Raw genomic sequence first — 19,836 nt, forward strand, 5'->3', positions numbered from 1 at the left:
TATTTTTGGCTGTGTTGGGTCTTCGTTGCTATGCGCAGGCTTTCTATAGTTGCAGCAAATGGGGGCTACTATTTCATTGCAGTGCGCAGGCTTCTCATTGTGGTGGCTTCTCTTGTCACAGAACATGGGCTCTAGGCACACGGGCTTCAGTAGTTGTGGCACATGGGCTCAGTAGTTGTGGATCATGGGCTCTAGAGCACAAGCTTAGTAGTTGTGGCGCACGGGCTTAGTTGCTTGGCAGCATGTGGGATCTTCCCGGACCCAGGCTCGAACCCATGTCCCCTGCATTGGCAGGTAGATTCTTAACCACTGCACCACCAGGGAAGCCCCACTCTGAATTCTTTTTCAGGTAGGTGGCCTATTTCCTCTTCATTTATTTGGTCTTGTAGGTTTTTACCTTGCTCCTTCATCTGTAACATATTTTTTTGTCATCTCTTTTTTTTTTTTTTTTTTTGATGCATGGGACTGTGTTCCTTGTCTTAGTGGTTGTTCGTCCTGAGGCTTCCCGCACTGGAGTTTGTAGGCTGTTGGGTAGAGCCGGGTCCTGGTGCTGAGATGAGGACGTCCGGGAGACCTCACTCTGATTAATATTCCCTGGGGTCTGAGGTTCTCTGTTAGTCCAGTTGTTTGGACTTGGAGCTCCCACCACAGATCAGGCCTGACCCCCGGCCCATGAACCAAGATCCCGCAAGCCACGTGGGGTGGCCAAAAAGAAAAGAAAAGAAAAAAAAGGAGCAGAGCAAGAACAAAAGGTAAAAAATAAAATAAGATTAGAAAACTAACAGATATGTTAGAAAAAATAAAAATATAGATGAAACAACAACCGGAAGGTAAAACAGAACCACAATAGGAAAAAAGGTAAAAAAAAAGGCCAGTAGAGGCCTTGGCTGTGGGGGGCGGGGCTTAGGCAGGGGTGGGGTTTAGGCAGAGGTGGGGTCTAGGCTCAGCACGGCCGGAGGGGCCCTGGAGTGCCTCTGGCCTTGGAGTGTGGATGATCAGGCATAGGACCTCAGCAGGCTCCCTGGGCCCAAGTGGGTGGGGGAAACGCTAGCCACGCTTCCCCCCCAATCCTCTGATCCCAGAGGGTCCCTCCCCGTTCGCCTCTACTCTTCTTCCCCCCACCACGCCCCTAGGACCCATGTGACTGGATGGGACCTCTGAGGGCGCAAGACCAGGCCTGGGACCCCAGCAGGCTCACCAGACCCAAGTGGGCAGGGGAAACCCTAGGTGCATTCCCCAGGATCCTCTGATCCCAGAGGGTCCCTCCCTGTCTGCCTCTCCTCTTCTTCCCCCTACCCCTACACCCCTAGGACCCATGTGGCCAGAGGGGACCCCAGAAGGTGGAGGACCAGGCCTGGGAGCCCAGCAGGCTTCCTGGGGCCTGTGTGTGCAGGGGAAATGCAAGCTGCATTCCCTCCCCGGTCCCGAGGGCCCCTCCCAGTTCACCTGTCCTCTTCTTCCCTCCCCTCCCCTTCCTCCCACCTCCCTCGCACACCCCCCAGGATCCACGCGGCCAGAGGGAGCCCCGGAGGGCGGAGGACCCGGCCTGGTACCCCAGCAGGCTTCCCGGGGCCTGATTGGGCAGGGGAAACCCTAGCCGCATTCCCCCGCTGATCCTCCAAACCCCCAAGGGTCCCGCCAGGCGTGGGAACCCCTCCCCTCCCCCAGCCAACCCTCAGGGGCGCCAGTGCCATCCGGCCTCCACGTCTCCACACCCTCAGTCCCCCGACATCCTACCTGGTCACTCGGGGGTTCCTCCCATCCCTTTAGGTGCCAAGGTCCCCCACCAGCATCTGGTAGGTGCCCTAGTTGTGAGGAGACCTGAACTCCACATCCTCCCACTCTGCCATCTTGACTCTACCCCCCACTGAAGATTTTTAAACTTGGGAAAGACATAACCTGAATTTTGTTTTAGAGTATTCTGGCAGTGGTATAAAACAAGGATTGGGGGCGGGGGGCGGAATTAAAGCCTAGTTACTAGTCGCCTACTGTAGAAAAAGTGCTCAGAATACAAAGATAGATAAAATAGTTTGCTGCCAGTAAGGAGCCTACAGTCTAGTAAGGGTGACAGACATTAGGACAGGTAATTGCAGCATAGAATGGTAGGTGCTATGACTAGAAGTATATGCAATATGTAACAGAGGCTAAAAGGTGGGCATGATAGACACTGCCTCAGAAACCAAGTGCAGGAAGGCTGTACACAGGAAAAGATGCTTTAGTCATTTCAGTGGAGGCATGAATGAAGATTGGAGGTACCTGGGGAAGAGGAACAGTATCGCAAAGCGTGGACATGTGAAATGATGGGGCATTCATTCAACAAATATTTACTGAACACTTAACTATATACCAGCTCCCGTGCTGAGTCCAGAGAACAAAGAGACAAGAGATGCAGTCCCAACTCTGAATAAGCTCACAGTCAATTATAGTGAAAATCATAGTGCTATGTGTTAGGTGTTATTGATGTAAGTGTGGGATGCTATGGCAGTATATACTGTCTGAGCATATAATTCAGACTCGGTAGCAAAGAAATGATCTCTCAGATGAATTGTGAAAATGCAGTAGGAGTCTGTGCAAGTACAGAGAGGCATGAGATCATGTGACATGCTTGGAGGAACTGTGCATGGTTTAGCAGAGTTTGAGAAGTATGGATTTGATCCTGAAAGGAATGGAATATTATTGTTGTTAAACCGAGGGGTAATAATATCATACTCAACTTTGAATACATCACCCTGCAGTGTAGAGAATGGTTTGAAGGGAGGTTAGCCAAATCACAGAGAAAGAACAGTTTGAAGACCAGAGTTGGTTTTATATGAGAAACGCTGGTGGGGGCCTGAGCTAAAGCAATGTAACATGGAAGGTCAAGAGGAGATTGACACAAGACAGATTAGGGCATTAGAATCATTAGAATTTAGTGATACTTGGATTTGGAGGCAACTGACAATTGGGTAACTGTGTGTTGAAAAGTGAGTTGAATGTGTGAGAGAAGTGAATGTGGACTGTTCTGGAACACATTTTTCTGTAGAACTTTAAGAAACTCTTTCTCAGTCTTAGCTTCTCCATCCACAAAGTGAACGTTTTCCACCTGCATTAGGGAAATTGCTCGAAATCCAAGTAGCGTTAAATGCCTCAAGCAATGTTGTAGAAGAAAACCACGGTGGCAGAAGGGGGAGAGGAAGAGACTCTGGAGTAGAACTGACTCGAAGTTCATTTGCTGGTAGATGTGACAGCAATGGAGGAAGAAACGGTGTGCTTAGCTTGTGCTCCTCCAAATTTTCTTTGAGAAACAGAAGCTCTAAAGTAATGGTTCTCAACCATGTTGCACATTGGAATCACTTGGAGCTTGAAAAAGTTCTGATATTCAGGCCACACCCTCGGCCAGTTAAATCAGAATCTCTCGGGTGAGATCCAGGCATCAGTATTTTTTAAAGTTCCCTAGCTTGTTCTAGTGTGCAGCTGATGTGGAGAACCCGGAGATTTACTTCCTTGGAAATAAGAGGCTCTGGAGACTAATTCTTGTTGACTCAGGCATAGATATGTTGACAACCAGACACGCTGGCTGTGTAATCTCGTGCTGCTGTAAGCATTTTTAGAGTTATAAACTTATTCAGGGCACTCAAGTATCACTTATCTTTGATAATTTAACGTTTGGCATCTTGTGGCCTCACATAGCTAATGCCAATCTGAAAGTGTCTGACTGAAGTCCAGAGGCTAACTGTATACTTAGCAGGATATGGTTTGATGATCAGAGAGTGCTTTGAGAGTCAACAGTATGACAAATTTAGCAAAAATGTCTATTTGAAATAAATTTCATACTTGCAAATGAGTTTTCTAATATCTGATTAATATTTTACTATTACAATATACAGAGCTGTATGGTTCAGGGGTATTATTCTCCCCCATGTGATTTTTGAAAGATGGTCTGTGGTTCCTTGATATAGTTAGAGAAATGTTTGTTCTGCAGGGTAGATTATTTTTCTAAGTTTAATAGATCTATTCGGCAGCCTGTAAATGTAATTGTTAAACTTATTGCTAATGGAGATTCATAACGGAGGTACTTGGGCAAGAAAACCAACGTGTAATCTCTTCTAATTATAGGGGATAAGGCATTTCATGTTGTAATATTAGAAATTGATTACCTAATTAGTTTATACATGTAGCTTCTATCAAAAAATGCAACAAAGTCCATACTTTTCACACAAAACAAACAATGAAGATGAAATTCTAGTATATTATAGATAAAGGGCTACTCTGTCCATTTGGTCAATTAAGCATGCTTGCATGCTTTCATCAGCAAACATTTGTTGAGTATCTACTGGGTGTGAGCACCGCGCTGGGAGCTGAGGTAAAACAGTCATAAGACATGCTACCTTTTTGCCTTTGGGAGCTCACGTGGTGCTAGTGGTTGAGGCAGACGGCAAAGTCCAGTGCAATGAGCCAAGTCAGGGCTGTGATGAGCACATAGTGCAGGAGGAGCACAGACTTGACCCTCGGCGGCTTGGCACTGCACTGACGTGGTAGTGCTGTCTTTCAGCCCTGGCCAAATCCCTGCTGCTTGCTGCACATTCTGCAATAGAAAGATACATTTTCCCAGTGGTCCAAGTCTGCCAATTTATTTGTTGAATTACAGTGTCATATGTAAAGACTTTGCAGGAAACCTAAATAAAATCCATCACACACACACAAAATAGTCTTCTAGATCAATCTGCTCTATATATAAGTGTGTTGTTAAATACTATATATGCAGCTTTCCTTTTTCTTGTCTTTTGTCTGGAAGCCTCACAATAGATACTTTCCAAATTATACTTGCAACGAAAGTTTAGGAAATGACTTTTCTCTTAATAACAGAGTAAACAATACTGTCTTTAACTCCAGCAAAGAAGCAGATCCAAAGTGAGTTGCTTCAGGGTGAATAATTGACAAAAAATAACCTCAGGCCTTTGTCTTTTAAATAATGAAAACAATCTTGGTATTTAACTACATGTAGTTAATCATTAAAATCAATTTTAAAACTGTTTTTTGAAAACAAGTACTTTCCATAGAGATTTACTATAACAACAGCTTGGAAATCCTTAGGCAAGCATCTCTCCTGCTTTTTTTAATGACTTCTGTTTCATATTAGGATGAAATCAGTGGTTTTACTCAGTGTAAAAGATTAAGTTACCTAGACTAGAAACGAGCTAGTCTTATGTATTATACTTGGTGCTGGTGGATTTTGTTCTTTCAAAGTATCCATTCTATATCATACTGTTGATTCTGCTGTAGTTATGAAATGCTTATTGTGAATTTCTTTATTAATATTTTACATATTCTTGCTTTATGAGGCGACTGATGAAGTGTAGAGGCTTGAAAAGGAAAAAAAAAAAGCCCCTCCTCTGAGGAGCTCATGTATCCTACTATAGGATCACTAGGAGAGCTAGAGATAGTCAGCAGTTAGAGCACTCCCACATATTAAGAGCCTCAAATTTTGTACTTTGGTGAGACATGACTTTCCCCTTCTCCATCACTGTCTATTTGGGAATGAAGAATTAAAAACAAATAAAAAATCTTACAGCTGTGTATATGAACTGTGTACATATAAGCATATACATTCATTGGGGTTGCTAGAATGAATATTGGGATAATCGGTTAATCCCTGATTCAAGATTCTTATAATAAGTCCATTTGCCAACTATGATGAACATGAGCACTTGTAGCATTCTAAATTATTACGAATATTTGGCCCCAGATATTCTGCCTGAAGCTAAATCAGTTTATTAATAGTGTCAGAAATGGAGCTGTGATGTGAAATTTTGTGTAGGAAATTCTATCTGGAATTTCATAGGACCGCAATAATATAGACCCTGTGTTTTGCCACAGAATTATCAATGATGTGTTGATTTCTTCCCTATAGCTCACTTCTCTTCCTCTGTAAATAAGGGTCATAATGTTTCATTGCAAAGGGACCGCCTGAGGACAAGATTATGTCCAAAGAAGGAGATAATCAACATTAGGGATATTTTTTTTGTAGAAATATTATGATCTTACTTTTTTCCATTTAGTCTTTATAGTTGGTAACATTAACAATAGCTCCCAACCTCTGGCACAGAAAAACAGGTATACCAGGAGTTAAATCCTTACATTTCGACTTCAGCAATGGGATCTATCAAGCTCTTCTTGTTCTTGATATTTGTTGTAGACAATTGCCTTTCTTTGAGAGTTTCTGAATTCATTTCTGTAGAGAGCATATGACTTCTCCTTTGAAAATGAGGGGTTTTTTCCTTCTGATAAATTTATATTATAAATACCATTTTTTTTCTTGGAGAGATTTTTTAGTTTAGATCTAGGTAAAAATCTCAGCTCCATACTTACTAGCTGTGGAACGCTGGGTGATTTAATTAACCTGGCTAAGCCTTAGTGTCTTCTTCAGGGTTATTGTGAAAATCAGTAGCAAGGACAGAAAAGTGTCAAACAGGGCAAGGCACATAGGAAGGCTGCCCTACATGTTATGCCATCATTGTTCTTACAAGGGGCTCATTAGGCTGACCCTAGAAAGGAGAAATTTCTTCTTGAGGCAGCAACAGCTTATGTGGACTCAGGTTTCCCAGACCCTAATTCAAAGGAGACTGTATGGCCACAGAAACCATATTTAGGTTTCTTTGGCCTTTTCTATCCTGGGCTCCTCTTTCTCTGCAGGAGTTCTCACTGATACCGATTTTGGCAGCAACTTCTTTGACAGGATTTGTCTATTTTTATACTAATGACTGTAAACATATTTCACCAATCCCATCAGGAAGCAACTTTATTAATTTTATATGTTTTTGAGCTTATTTTGATAGCAGAAAAGGAGAGTGGAAAGGAGGCAGACTTTGCTTTAGTGTTGAGATGTGGAAGAGCCCCAGTATGATAGGATTGGAGGTGAGAGGATAGTGATTTATATGGCCCCCGTTACCTCACAGAGCTGAATTTACAAATGGTTTAGCAAGGAAGGCTAAGCTAAGACAAGTAAGTAAGCTAAACTAAGAAAATGAGGGAAAAGATACCAGACAGTAATATTTCAGAATGTAATTATCTGCAGGTAGATATTTTTCTTTTAAAAGTAGAGCACTGTGAGAGAAAATTGGGTGCAAATTTTTTCCATAAGCAGAGGTTCTTTACATACATTTATTTATTTATTTATTTATTTATTTATTTATTTATTTATGGCTGTGTTCCGTCTTCATTGCTGCGCATGGACTTTCTCTAGTTGCGGCAAGCCAGGGGCTACTCTTCGTTGCGGTGTGCAGGCTTCTCATTGTCGTGGTTTCTCTTGTTGCAGAGCACGGCCTCCAGGCGTGCGGGCTTCAGTAGTTGTGGCACGTGGGCTCAGTAGTTGTGGCTCCTGGGCTGTAGAATGTAGGCGCAGTAGTTGTGGTGCACGGGCTTAGTTGCTCTGCGGCATGTGGGGATATTCTTGGACCAGGGCTCGAACCTGTGTCCCCTGCATTGGCAGGCAGATTCTTAACCACTGCACCACCAGGGAAGCCCAGAGGTTGTTATTATAAGATGCAATAAAATATATTTATTGTCTCTTTGCCTCCCCTAGAATGTAAACTTTGTTGAGGGTAAGGATCATTGTTGATTTATTTACTCTGTATGGTAAGCACCTAAAACAGTAAGTGTGCAATAAATATTTGAGTGAACTAAATTATAAGCAGAGCTTAGGTATTATTTTTCTACCAGAGATTCATTTTAAAATGTTGTTAAGGATGAAATTGACATTCTGAAAGCATAAAAGGCCAACTGGTCACTAGGTTCATCCACATCCCAGTAGAGGGGATGTAATGTGAGAGAGGAAAAGAAATTCTCTAAATCACGGGCATATCGCTCAGATTAGAATAACATCTTAAAAGAAAGAGGCAATCTTAAGAAAGGAGCAGAAATATCAAGGAAATTTTTGAAGAGCATCAAGTGATTCAGTGAAGTAGTAGGGTAATGAAAATTGTTGCAGCTTCAGTAATAACGGCGTCAGCCTGAAAGCATTGGGGGTTAGACCGCGACATGATAGTTATCAAACTGCCTTAATCATTTAAACGTTCATTCCCCTGCCTTCCCTTGAGCTTCCAGCCTAAGGCTTTCTCCCTGTAGCGTTGTCAGCACGCTCACATGAGGCTTTGCCTCTGCAGATAATCAGAGGTGTTCCGCATGCCTCCTCTCACCATGAAAAAAAGAGAAAAAGGCAATTCTGTCTTAGAGATAGAAAATCTCCCAGAGAGAACCCCTGGCAGCTGGAATCCAATTTCTTGTTGTTTCTGAAATTGGAATCTGCTATAACTAGAGAATGCCGAAGGATAATGGGCTCCTGCTGTTAAACACTCAGATAAAAAGCACACAGGTGCCTAGCCAAGCAGAAACCAGTCTTTTCATAAAACACTGGGCTTTGAGCACATACTGTCCTAATTCCTTGACTAGCAGCTCATGGTCATGGCTCTGTGGTTTTTTTCTCCTTTAAAGGTCTTGATTAGGCTGCTTCCTTTCTTTTTTTGTGTTTAAGAAACGTGTGATTTAGGCTGCTGCAAAGTGGGATTTGGGTTTCCCTTACCTTGTTGGCATCTTGCACCCATTATTGGTCCAGTCCTCCCATCTGGACTGTCTTGTGGTTCCAATCAGTGAACAGTCAAAGGTGGGGAGAGAAGCATCATGCTTCTGCACACCTACAGCATCAAGTTCAAAAGTATAGTCATGACCTTGTCTTCTCATTCTTGAAATCTGTGCTCAGCTGTTTCAAACCTCCTGTGTCCTTGTTAGTAATGGCCAATTAGATATCACTGAATCCTTTCCCTATAGTGGTCAGAGGCAGCCAAGTTATGGTAATATGGACATGAGTGCCAATGGTAAAGTTACACCATTCAGGCCACTTTGGCTGCAAGTGACAGAAACCCAACGCAGGCTAGCGCAGATAAAAAAGGAACTTACCAGCTCATAAAACTGAAAAGTCAGGCAGAGCTGGATCTATGTAGCTAGTACTCAGATGATGCCAGGAACCTGTTTATCTCTGACTTGCCCTCTGTGTTGAGTGCAAACTTTTACCACATGGCAGCAAGATAACTCCAGGTTTACATGGGCCTAACAGCCTCAGATCCTAGAGGAAACATGTACATTTGTCCCAGTAGCACAGCAAAAGTTCACAGGTGGACCTTGAAAGGCTTTGCATGAGTCACATGTCCATTCCTGAGGCAGTAGTTGTAGCCTGAGGCTGGAGTCCTCTGACCAGGTCTCGGGGGTGTGCCTGACCTTTCAGACAAACAAAAGCTGAGAGTACCAACAGAACTGCATTACGTGAAGTGTTCAAGGAAGTTACCAGATAGAAACTTGGATCTCTACCAAGAAATGAAGATCTCTGACAATGATTAAAATGAAGATAAGTATAAAAGACTTATTTTTTCTTATTTTCAATCACTTCAAAAGATAATTGAGGATTCCTCACACATTTCTGGTAGGAATGTAAAGTGGTACTGCCAGTCTGGAATACAGTTTTGCAGTTTCTTATAAAACTAAACATGCAATTACCATGCACACCAGCAATTGCACTCTTGGGCATTTATCCCAGAGAAACAAAAACCTTACGTTTGGACAAAAACCTGTAAATGACTATTCATAGCAGCTTTATTCACAATAGCCCCAAACTGAAAAGCTGTGATGTCCTCCAACAGGTAAATGGTTAAATAAACTGTGATACATATAAACCATGGAATACTATTCAGCAGTAAAAATGAACAGACTATTGATACACACAACAACTTGTATGACCAGGGAATTATGTGGACTGAAAAAATCCAGTCACAAAAGTTTGCATACTGTGTGACTTAATTTATATGAAAGTTTTTTAAATAACAAAATTTTAGAAATGAAGAACAGATTTATGGTTGCCAGGGGTTAGGGATGGGGATGGGAAGGTATAGGAATAGGTGTGGTTATAAAATGAGCAATCCTTGTGGTGATGGAACTGCTCTGTATCTTGACCGTGGCAGTGAACACATGAACCTACATGTAACAAAATTGTATAGAACTAAACACAGACACACAGACATACAAATAAAACTGGAAATCTGAATAAGACCAGTAGATTGTAGCAGTTTCGATTCTGGTTGTGATATTGCACTATAGTTTGCAAGATGTTACAGTTAGGGTAAACTGGATTAAAATTACATGAATCTCTCTGTATTACTTCTTACCACAGCATGTGAATCTACAAGTATCTCAATAAAATTTTCAATAAAAGATGATAGATCATCCAAAGTAAAAATAGCAGCAACCTATTGTAGAATTACAGAATATGCAAAAATAAAATGTAGAACAACAATAGCCTAAAAGTTGGGAGGGAGGAATTGGGTGTATACTGTTGTAAGATTCTTATGTTAGGTAGGAGGAAGTATAATATTTTAAGGTAAAATGTGATTAATTAAAGATTAAATTTTAGGGACTTCCCTGGTGGTCCAGTTGTAAAGAATCTACCTCCCAATGCAGGGGAAGCAGGTTCGATCCCTGGTCAGGGAACTAAGATCCCACATGCTGTGGGGCAACTAAGCCCGCGTGCCACAACTACTGAGCCCACGCACCTCAACTAGAGAGCCTGCATGCCGCAAACTACAGAGCCCATGCGTTCTGGAGCCCGTGTGCCACAACTACAGAGCCCACACACTCTGGAGCCCGTGCGCCACAACTAGAATGAGAAAACCTGCATGCCACAACTAGAGAGAAGCCCACGTGCTGCAACAAAGAGACCGCACACCGCACAACAAAAGATCCTGCATGCTACAACTAAGATGCAGCCAAAAAAAAAAAAAAAAAGATTAAGTTGTAAACTCTAGGGCAACCATCAAATATGTCTTTAAAATAAGGCACAAATAATAAGCCAATAGTGGAGATAAAATAAAATAATAAGAATTATTCAATCCAAAAGCAGGCAGAAAAAGAGGAAAATGCACCAAAAATGGAACAGATAGAAAGCAACTAGCCAGATGGTAGATTTAAATTCAATTATATAAATATTACATTAAATACAAATGGTCTAAACACATCAATTAAAAGACATAAATTGTTATATTGGATAAAAAAGTAAGATCCAACTACATGATATATACCAAAACCCCATTTTAAATGTAAAGGCATAAACATGTTAAAAGAAAAAGGATAAAAAAAAGTAACATTCAAACATTAGTTGAAGGAAAGTTGGAGTGGCTATATTAATTTCAAGGTTGGCTTCAAAAGCAGGAATATTATGAGGAATAAAGAGGGAGATCAAATAATGATAAATGAGTCATTTTACCAACAAGATATAACAGTCCTAAATGTGTATGCACCTAACAACAGAGCTTCAAAGTGCATGAAGCAAAAACTGATAGGAGTGAATGGAGAAACACACAAATCCAGAATTATAGGTGAAGACTTAACTTCTCTCTTAGATCAATAGGACAAGTAGAAAATCAAGAAGGCTATAGAAAAAGTGAGCAATACTATCAAGACACTTGACCCAGTTGACACTTACAGAACACTGCCCAACAACAGCAGAATACACATTCATTTCAGGTGCACATGGAACATTTGTCAAGAAAGAAAATCTTCTGGGCAATAAAAGAAACAAAAAATATGTAAAAGAATAGAAATCATATAAAGTATCTTCTGATCACAATGGTATTAAATTAGACAACAATAAGATACATACCTGGGAAATCCCAAATATTTAGAAGTTAAGAACACACTTTTAAATAACTCATGGGACAAAGAGGAAGTCACAAGGGAAATTAGAAAATATTTTGAATTGAACAAAGATGAAAACACAACATTAAATTTTGTGGAGTGCAACAAAAGCAGTTCATAGAAGGAAATCTATGGCATTAAATGCTTATATTGTAAAAGAAGAAAGGTCTAAAATCAATAATCTATGCTTCCACCTTAAGAAACTAGAAAAAGAAGAGCAAATTAAATCCAAATTAAATAGAAGAAGGAAACAATAAAGATCAGAAACCAATAAAATTGAAAACAGATGCCTGTTAGAATGGACCTCATCAAGAAGACAAGAGATAACAAATGCTGGTGAGGATGTGGAGAGGAAACCCTAGTTCACTGCTGGTGGGAATGTAAAGTGGTACAGCCACTATGGAAAACATTATGGAGTTTCCTCAAGAAACTCAAAAAAAGATTACCATATGATCCACCAATTCCACTTCTGGGCAATAAAAGAAACAACAACACATGTAAAAGCATCTTTTCCAACCACAATGCTATAAGACTAGAAATCAACTCCAAGAAAAAAAAACTGCAAAAAACACAAACACGTGGAGGCTCTGCAATATGCTCCTAAACAACCAATGGGTCACTGAAGAAATCAAAGAGGAAATTAAAAATACCTGAAATGAAAACAAAATCACAATGATCCAAAATCTATGGGTACAACAAAAGCAGTTCTAAGAAAAAAGCTTATAGTGTTACAAGCCTATGTAGGAAACAAGAAAAATGTCAAATAAACAACCTAACATTACACCTAAAGGAACTGGAAAAAGAACAAACAAAACTCAAAGTTAGTAGAAGGAAAGACATCTTAAAGATCAGAGCAGAAATAAATGAAATAGAGATTAAAAACAATAGAAAATATCAATGAAACTAAGAGCTGGTTCTTTGAAAAGATAAACCTTTAGCCAGACTAATCAAGAAAAAAAGAGGACACAAATCAATAAAATCAGAAATGAAAAAGGAAAAATTAAAACTGACACCACAGAAATACAAAGGATCATAAGATTTACTATGAGCAACTATATGCCAATATAATGGACAACAGAAAAAAATGGACAAAATCCTAGAAATGTACAATCTCCCAAGACTGAATCACGAAGAAATAAAAAATGTGAATAGACCAATTACCAGTAATGAAATTGAATCAGAAAATTTAAAAACTCCCAGCAAACAAAAGAATGCAGGACCAGACAGCTTCACAGGTGAATTCTATCAAACATTTAGAGAAGAGTTTACACTTACCCTTCTCAAACTATTCCAAAAAATTGCAGAGGAAGGAACACTTTTGAACTCATTCTAAGAGGCCAGCATCACCCTGATACCAAAACCAAAGATATCACACAAAAAAAGAAAAATAAGCCAATCTCACTTGATGAACATAGATGCAAATATCCTCAACAACATATTAGCAAACCAAATTCAATAATATATTAAAAAGATTGTACACCCATGATCAAGTAGGATTTATCCCAGAAATGCAAGGATAGTTCAATATCTGCAAATCAATGTGATACACCACATTAACAAATTGAAGAATAAAAATCATATGATTACCTCAGTAGATGCAGAGAAAGCTTTTTGACAAAATTCAACATCCATTTATGATCAAAACTCTCAACAAAGCAGGTGTAGAGGGAACATACCTCAACATAATAAAGGTCATAAATGAAAAGTCCAGAGCTAACATCATATTCCACAGTGAAAAGCTGAAATTATCTTCATTTCCTCTAATATCAGGAACAAGACAAAGATGTCCACTCCGGCCACTTTTATTCAACATAGTATTGGAAGTCCTGGCCACAGCAATCAGGTAAGAAAAAGAAATAAAAGGAATCCAAATTGGAAAGGAAGAAGTAAAACTGTCACTATAGATGACATGATACTGTACATAGAAAATCCTAAAGACTCCACCAAAAAATTGCTAAAACGTATCAATGAATTTGGTAAAGTTGCAGGATACAAAATTAATACACAAAAATATGTTGAGTTTCTATATACTAACAATGAGCTATCAGAAAGAGAAATTGAGAAAACAATCCCATTTACCATTGCATCAAAAAGTATACAACACCTGGGAATAAATCTAAGGAGTAAAACTATTCTGTACTAGGAAAACTATAAAACACTGATGAAAGAAATTGAAGATGACACAAACAGATGGAAAGATATACCCTGCTCATAGATTAGAAGAATTAATATTGTTAAAGTGACCATACTACCCAAGGCAATTTACAGATCAATGCAATCCCTATCAAAATACCAATGGTATTTTTCACAGAATTAGAACAAATAATTCTAAAATATTTATGGAAACACAAAAGACCCCGAATAGTCAAAACAATCTTAAGACAGAAGAACAAGACTGGAGGTATCATGCTCCCTGACTTCAGACTATACTACAAAGTTACAGTAATCAAACAGTATGGTACTGGTACAAAAACGGACACATAGATCAATGGAACAGAATAGAGAGCCCAGAAATGAACCACACTTATATGGGCAATTAATCTTTGACAAAGGTGTAAAGAATATACAATGGGGAAAAAACAGCCTCTTCAATAAACGGTATTGGGAAAACCAGGCAGCTACATGCAAAAGACTCAAATTGGACTACTTTCTCACGCCAGATACAAAAATAAACTCAAATTGGATTAAAGACTTAAATGTAAGACCTGAAACCATAAAAATTCCAGAAGAAAACATAGGCAGAAGGCTCTTTGACATCAGTCTTAGCAATATATATTTTTGGATATATATTGCTATAATATATATAGCAATATATATATAATATATATAACTATTATATATTTATATATATAATATATATATAACTATTATATATTTATATATATAATATATATATAAAAACATATATTTTGTTTCCTTTCCCTAGGCAAGGGAAACAAAAGCAAATATAAACAAATGGAACTACAACAAACTAAAAAGCTTTTGCACAGTGAAGGAAACTATCAACAAATGAAAAGGCTGCCTACTGAATGGGAGAAAATACTTGCAAATGATATATCCAATAAGGGGCTAATATCTAAAATATACAAAGAACTCATACAACTCAACATCAAAAAAACAAACAACCCAGTTAAAAAATAGGCAGAGGAACTGAATGGACATTTTTTCAAAGAAGACACACAGATGGCCAACAGGCACATGAAGAGAGGCTCAACATCACTAATCATCAGGGAAATGTGAGTCGAAACCACCTCACATATCACCTCGCACCTTTTAGAATGGCTATAATCAAAAAAGACAACAAATAGGCCCTGTCCTGCCAGGAACTGATCCCTAGGGCTGGGTGAAGGAGTTTCCTGATCTGATGAGTCTGCTGCAGCCAGCCACACTTCTGGATGAGTCACCGTGGCAACTGAAGAGTCCATCATCACATCCAGCCATACCACTACATCCATGATGTGCTGGACCAGAACAGCAATGTGTCCTGTGTGGAGACTGGGCCAAAGACTTACATCTGGCAGAAAAATGAGAGGGTCCTGTTTGCCCACATGCACACAGTGACTGTTCCCCCATGCCATTACTGCACAGTGGCAACCCAGTGTTCCGGGATGCCCAGGGCTCCATGCTCTTCAATGTCACAGGACAAGTACGGCTCCACCACACTGACTTACAGATCTGGCTGACCCAGGACCCCATCCCCCTGTACCCAGGGGAGGTGCTGGAAAGTGCCAGACATTGATGGGCAGTGACAGCAGTGGTGGACCAGGTGAGGCCCAGGCTCAGATGCCTGGTCATTCTACAGGAAGTCATTGCAGACCTGCAGTGCCAGCCAGGGGCTCGTCCATGTTGCCCTCAGACCCTGGGCCTGAGTGAGGGGGCACCCCACCTTCATTTCTGTAACATTTCTTTACCTTTACCTCCTTGCCATTTTATACTGTTCACTCCGGGTTCCTCTACTAAGCAGTGCTTCTTGATCCTGGAAGCATAAGCGCATGACCCAGGAGGTTTGAGGCATTCCCGTCCACTTAAATGCAGACACTTTGGGGAAAATGTGTGTGGAGATAGTAATGAAGAGTGATTTGGATGTTAACCCTTAAGGAATCTGAGAGAAGGGTGTAGGGGAATTCTTTGTACTATTCTTGCAAATTTTATGGAAGTCTCAAATTGTCACAAGTTAAAAATCACCCATATCCAGGTTCTACCTTAGACAAACTAAATCCCTCTCCTGGGGGAAGCCGTGGTGGGTGGTCAGGCACCAGCATTTAAACACTCCCTAGGGTGGAGAGAGAGCTTTCCTCATCGCTGCCTCTTTAACCTCTGCTTCCCCGGCAGCCCCAGCTCACAGCAGCTCATTCTCAGACCTCACGTGCTCCAGGCCAGGAGGGCCGGGCCTTCCCTTCCTCAGAGCCCAATGCCACCAAAATGTTCCTTTTCTACCGGAAAGTCGGCACTCACCCTCCTTCAAGGCACTGGCTTCTACGCGCATCAGTTCCTTTCCCTTCACTGAGGTGGCACCTGGCTCGGGCCGGCCTTCCCCCACCCTCCTGCTCTCCTGGGAGGCTCACTAATGTCCATGCGATGACCGGGTCAACATCTTAGCCTTCTTGACCTCAACTCTGACCCTTGCCTCTTGTGCTCTGCTTAAGCCCCACCCAGTGCCATGTCCACTCTGGACTTGGTTGGTTATTCCCCCACCTGCCCACCTCTGAAATTGTTTTTCTAGCTAAAATATTTATATTTTCTTTTTTATTGAAGTATAGTTGATTTACAATGTTGTGTAAGTTTCAGGTGTACAGCACAGTGATTCAGTTGTACATACATATATATCTACTCTTTTACAGATTCTTCCCCCTTGTAGGTTATTACAAAATGTTGAGTATAGTTCCCTGTGCTATGCAGTAGGTCCTTGTTGCCCCGCCTCTGAAATTAAGCCCAGCTCCTCCTTAACCATCAGTCTCCCCTTCCTAGTCCTCCTCTGTTGTCTTGTTGCCTCCAGGCTTTTGAATCCCATCTTCTCTCCTATCCCTCAGATTCTCTTCCTGGTCTCTCCCTACTCCAGCTGAACCTCGTCGTTTTAACACAGTCTGCATGTGCTGGACCTGCACCCAAACCCGGTCCTGGATTGGTGTTACCCCCACCTGACCTTTCTGTCCTCACACCCAGGGCAGATCCACCCCAACAGTGTTATAAGTAACTAGTGGGGTAAGTGGTTCATTCCAACCCAAGCCCTGCTCATTAGTTCTCTTCCTTCCCAACCAGCTTCCTCTTTTTTTTTTTCTGCATGCATCTAAATAGTTATCATATTTAGTGACAACTTGGTCACCTACTTAGTTAGAAATTGAAGCCATCTGGAGGGATCTGGGTCTGTGTCCCCTTCCCTTACTTTACACCTACCCTTATCTCCTTTCTACCTGTTGGAGTCTCTAGGAGTTTCCCCTCCATCCGTGGACCCAGGAAGATGCATCCTTCTATCTCTGAGATCTTATCCCCACCTAGAGCTTCTCTCTCCTGTCTTTAATTTCTCTGTTACTGGTGCCTTTCTCTTGGCCAATAAACATGCTCTGCCTCTTCCATCCTTTTCTGGCCTTGACGGCTTACTTGTGTACACTTTTCATTCTAAAGAATGCATTCATAAGGCTGTAAAGTCCTCTCTGACTTCCACCAATATCCACTCTCCTTCCCCAGAGGTATCTACCATCATCCATACAGGGTATACACTTCCAGATACATCTATGCATCCACATATGTATCCCTAAAAAGTATTGATTATAACTTATTTGCATAATGACTATCACATTGTCACTTGCCCGTGTATTTTGAATGAACCTCTCATCTTGGTGCATAAATCATTTCTTGTTTAACTGTTGTATGTAATGCCATACGATGTATAGAGGTTCGGCCCTTCTCCTACTGAATATCATTTAGGATGTTTCCAATTTATAAGGAAAAACAGTGCTGTGGTGAATATCCTTGTCTGTGTGTCCTTGTGCATTCTAGTTTTTTCCTTTTAAGACTAGAAACTGATAAGAAACTACATTACCTAACTGATAATGTAGAAACACTACATTCATACGGACTTTTAAGAATGGCCCTGTGAATCTAATTTTTAGCTATTTATTGCTTTCTCTTTCCTGTTTACTCTTTGATGACAACTTGTACCTGATGTTCTCTGCTCTATTCCCTCACAAGCCCCTGCCTCTGGCCCCTGCCCCCACCTCCACTGAACCCACTTTGGCAAAACCCCAAGACATCCCAACTGCAGGCCCAGTGGACAGTCATTTTGTGTCCTCTCAGCCACATCCACTGTTGATCTGCTCTCTTATTAAAACTTGTCTTTATGTTTTACTCTGTGGATGTCTTTTTTTGTCTTCTCCCTGTCCCCTCTGCCTTCAGGTTCTGTCCTGACTATCCTGTGTGCCCTCTTCTTTTTCGTGGCCTTGATCACTTCATCTCTGTTGAAGACACCCAACTCTGTAGCTCCCAGCTAAGGTATAGACTGTGAGTCCCCTAGCTGCCTATAGGAAGTCCTCTCCTGGATGTCTCACAATCGCTTCATACTGGACATCCAAACCTAATACTTCCCCTTACCCCCAAATCTGTTCTTCTCTCATATTCCCAGTCTCACTTGGTGATGCTACTGGACCTAGTCACTTAAGCTGGGAGCCTATAACAGCGTGCGGGACAAACTGGAAGGAGACAAAGGAGGCAGCCAGGAGACCAGTTAGGAAGATATTTCCATCATCCAGGCTACTGATACCAACAACAGCATGAATGAATGTCAAATGCATTATGCTAATTGAAAGAAGCCAGACAAATATTATCTACTGCGTGATTCCATTTATCTGATATTCTGGAAAAGGCAAAACTATCAGGGCAGCAAACACATTAGTGGTTGCCAGGGCCTAAAGGTTGGGAAGACGGGTTGACTACAAAGGGACACAGGGATTTTTTAAAAAAATTTAATTAAATTAATTAATTTATTTTTATACAGCAGGTTCTTATTAGTTATCTATTTTATACATATTAGTGTATACATGTCAATACCAATCTCCCAGTTCATCCCACCACCACCACACCCACCCCGCTATCCCCCCTTGGTGTCCGTACGCTTGTTCTCTACATCTGTGCCTCTATTTCCGCCTTGCAAACCAGTTCATCAGTACCATTTTTCTAGATTCCACATATATGCGTTAATATACAATATTTGTTTTTCTCTTTCTGACTTACTTCACTCTGTATGACAGTCTCTAGGTCCATCCATGTCTCTACAAATGACCCAATTTCATTCCTTTTTATGGCTGAGTAATATTCCATTGTATATATGTACCACATCTTCTTTATCCATTCGTCTGTCGATGGGCATTTAGGTTGCTTCCATGACCTGGCTATCGTAAATACTGTTGCATGAACAATGGGGTGCATGTGTTTTTTTGAATTATGGTTTTCTCTGGGTATATGCCCAGTAGTGGGATTGCTGGGTCATATGGCAATTCTATTTTTAGTTTTTTAAGGAACCTCCATACTGTTCTCCACAGTGGCTGTATCAATTTACATTTCCACCAACAGTGCAAGAGGGTTCCCTTTTCTCCACACCCTCTCCAGCATTTATTGTTTGTAGATTTTTTTGATGATGGGCATTCTGACCTGTGTGAGGTGATACCTCATTGTAGTTTTGATTTGCATTTCTCTAATAATTAGTGATGTTGAGCAACTTTTCATGTGCCTCTTGGCCATCTGTATGTCTTCTTTGGAGAAATGTCTATTTAGGTCTTCTGCCCATTTTTTGATTGTGTTGCTTCTCTTTTTAATATTGAGCTGCATGAGATGTTTACATATTTTGGAGATTACTCCTTTGTCCTTTGATTTGTTTGTAAATATTTTCTCCCATTCTAAGGGTTGTCTTTTCGTCTTGTTTATAGTTTCCTTTGCTGTGCAAAAGCTTTTAAGTTTTATTAGGTCCCATTTATTTATTTTTGTTTTTATTTCCATTACTCTAGGAGGTGGGTCAAAAAAGATCTTGCTGTGACTTTTGTCAAAGGGTGTTCTTCCTAAGTTTTCCTCTAAGAGTTTTATAGTGTCTGGTCTTACATTTAGGTCTCAAATCCATTTTGAGTTTATTTT

At 40.8% G+C, this 19,836-nt stretch overlaps 1 protein-coding gene across 2 annotated transcripts in view; it reads right to left on the bottom strand.

Annotated features, from left to right (window-relative positions):
- The window catches only part of PDZD9 (PDZ domain containing 9), a 365,894-nt gene that overhangs the window by 334,549 nt on the left and 11,509 nt on the right, over nt 1-19,836 (bottom strand). The window contains exons 4-5 of one of the 2 annotated variants that reach the window (XR_014254998.1): nt 8,558-8,669; nt 4,209-4,564 (exon numbers count right to left, since the gene is read on the bottom strand). The gene's annotated coding sequence lies outside the window, so the exon portion shown is untranslated. Of the gene's footprint in view, nt 1-4,208; nt 4,565-8,557; nt 8,670-19,836 lie in introns of those variants that run through there. The other variant, XM_082431138.1, reaches the window with a different exon arrangement.

Source organism: Balaenoptera physalus, assembly GCF_965194825.1.
Source record: "Balaenoptera physalus genome assembly, chromosome: 16".
In the NCBI taxonomy this organism is placed as follows: domain Eukaryota; kingdom Metazoa; phylum Chordata; class Mammalia; order Artiodactyla; family Balaenopteridae; genus Balaenoptera; species Balaenoptera physalus.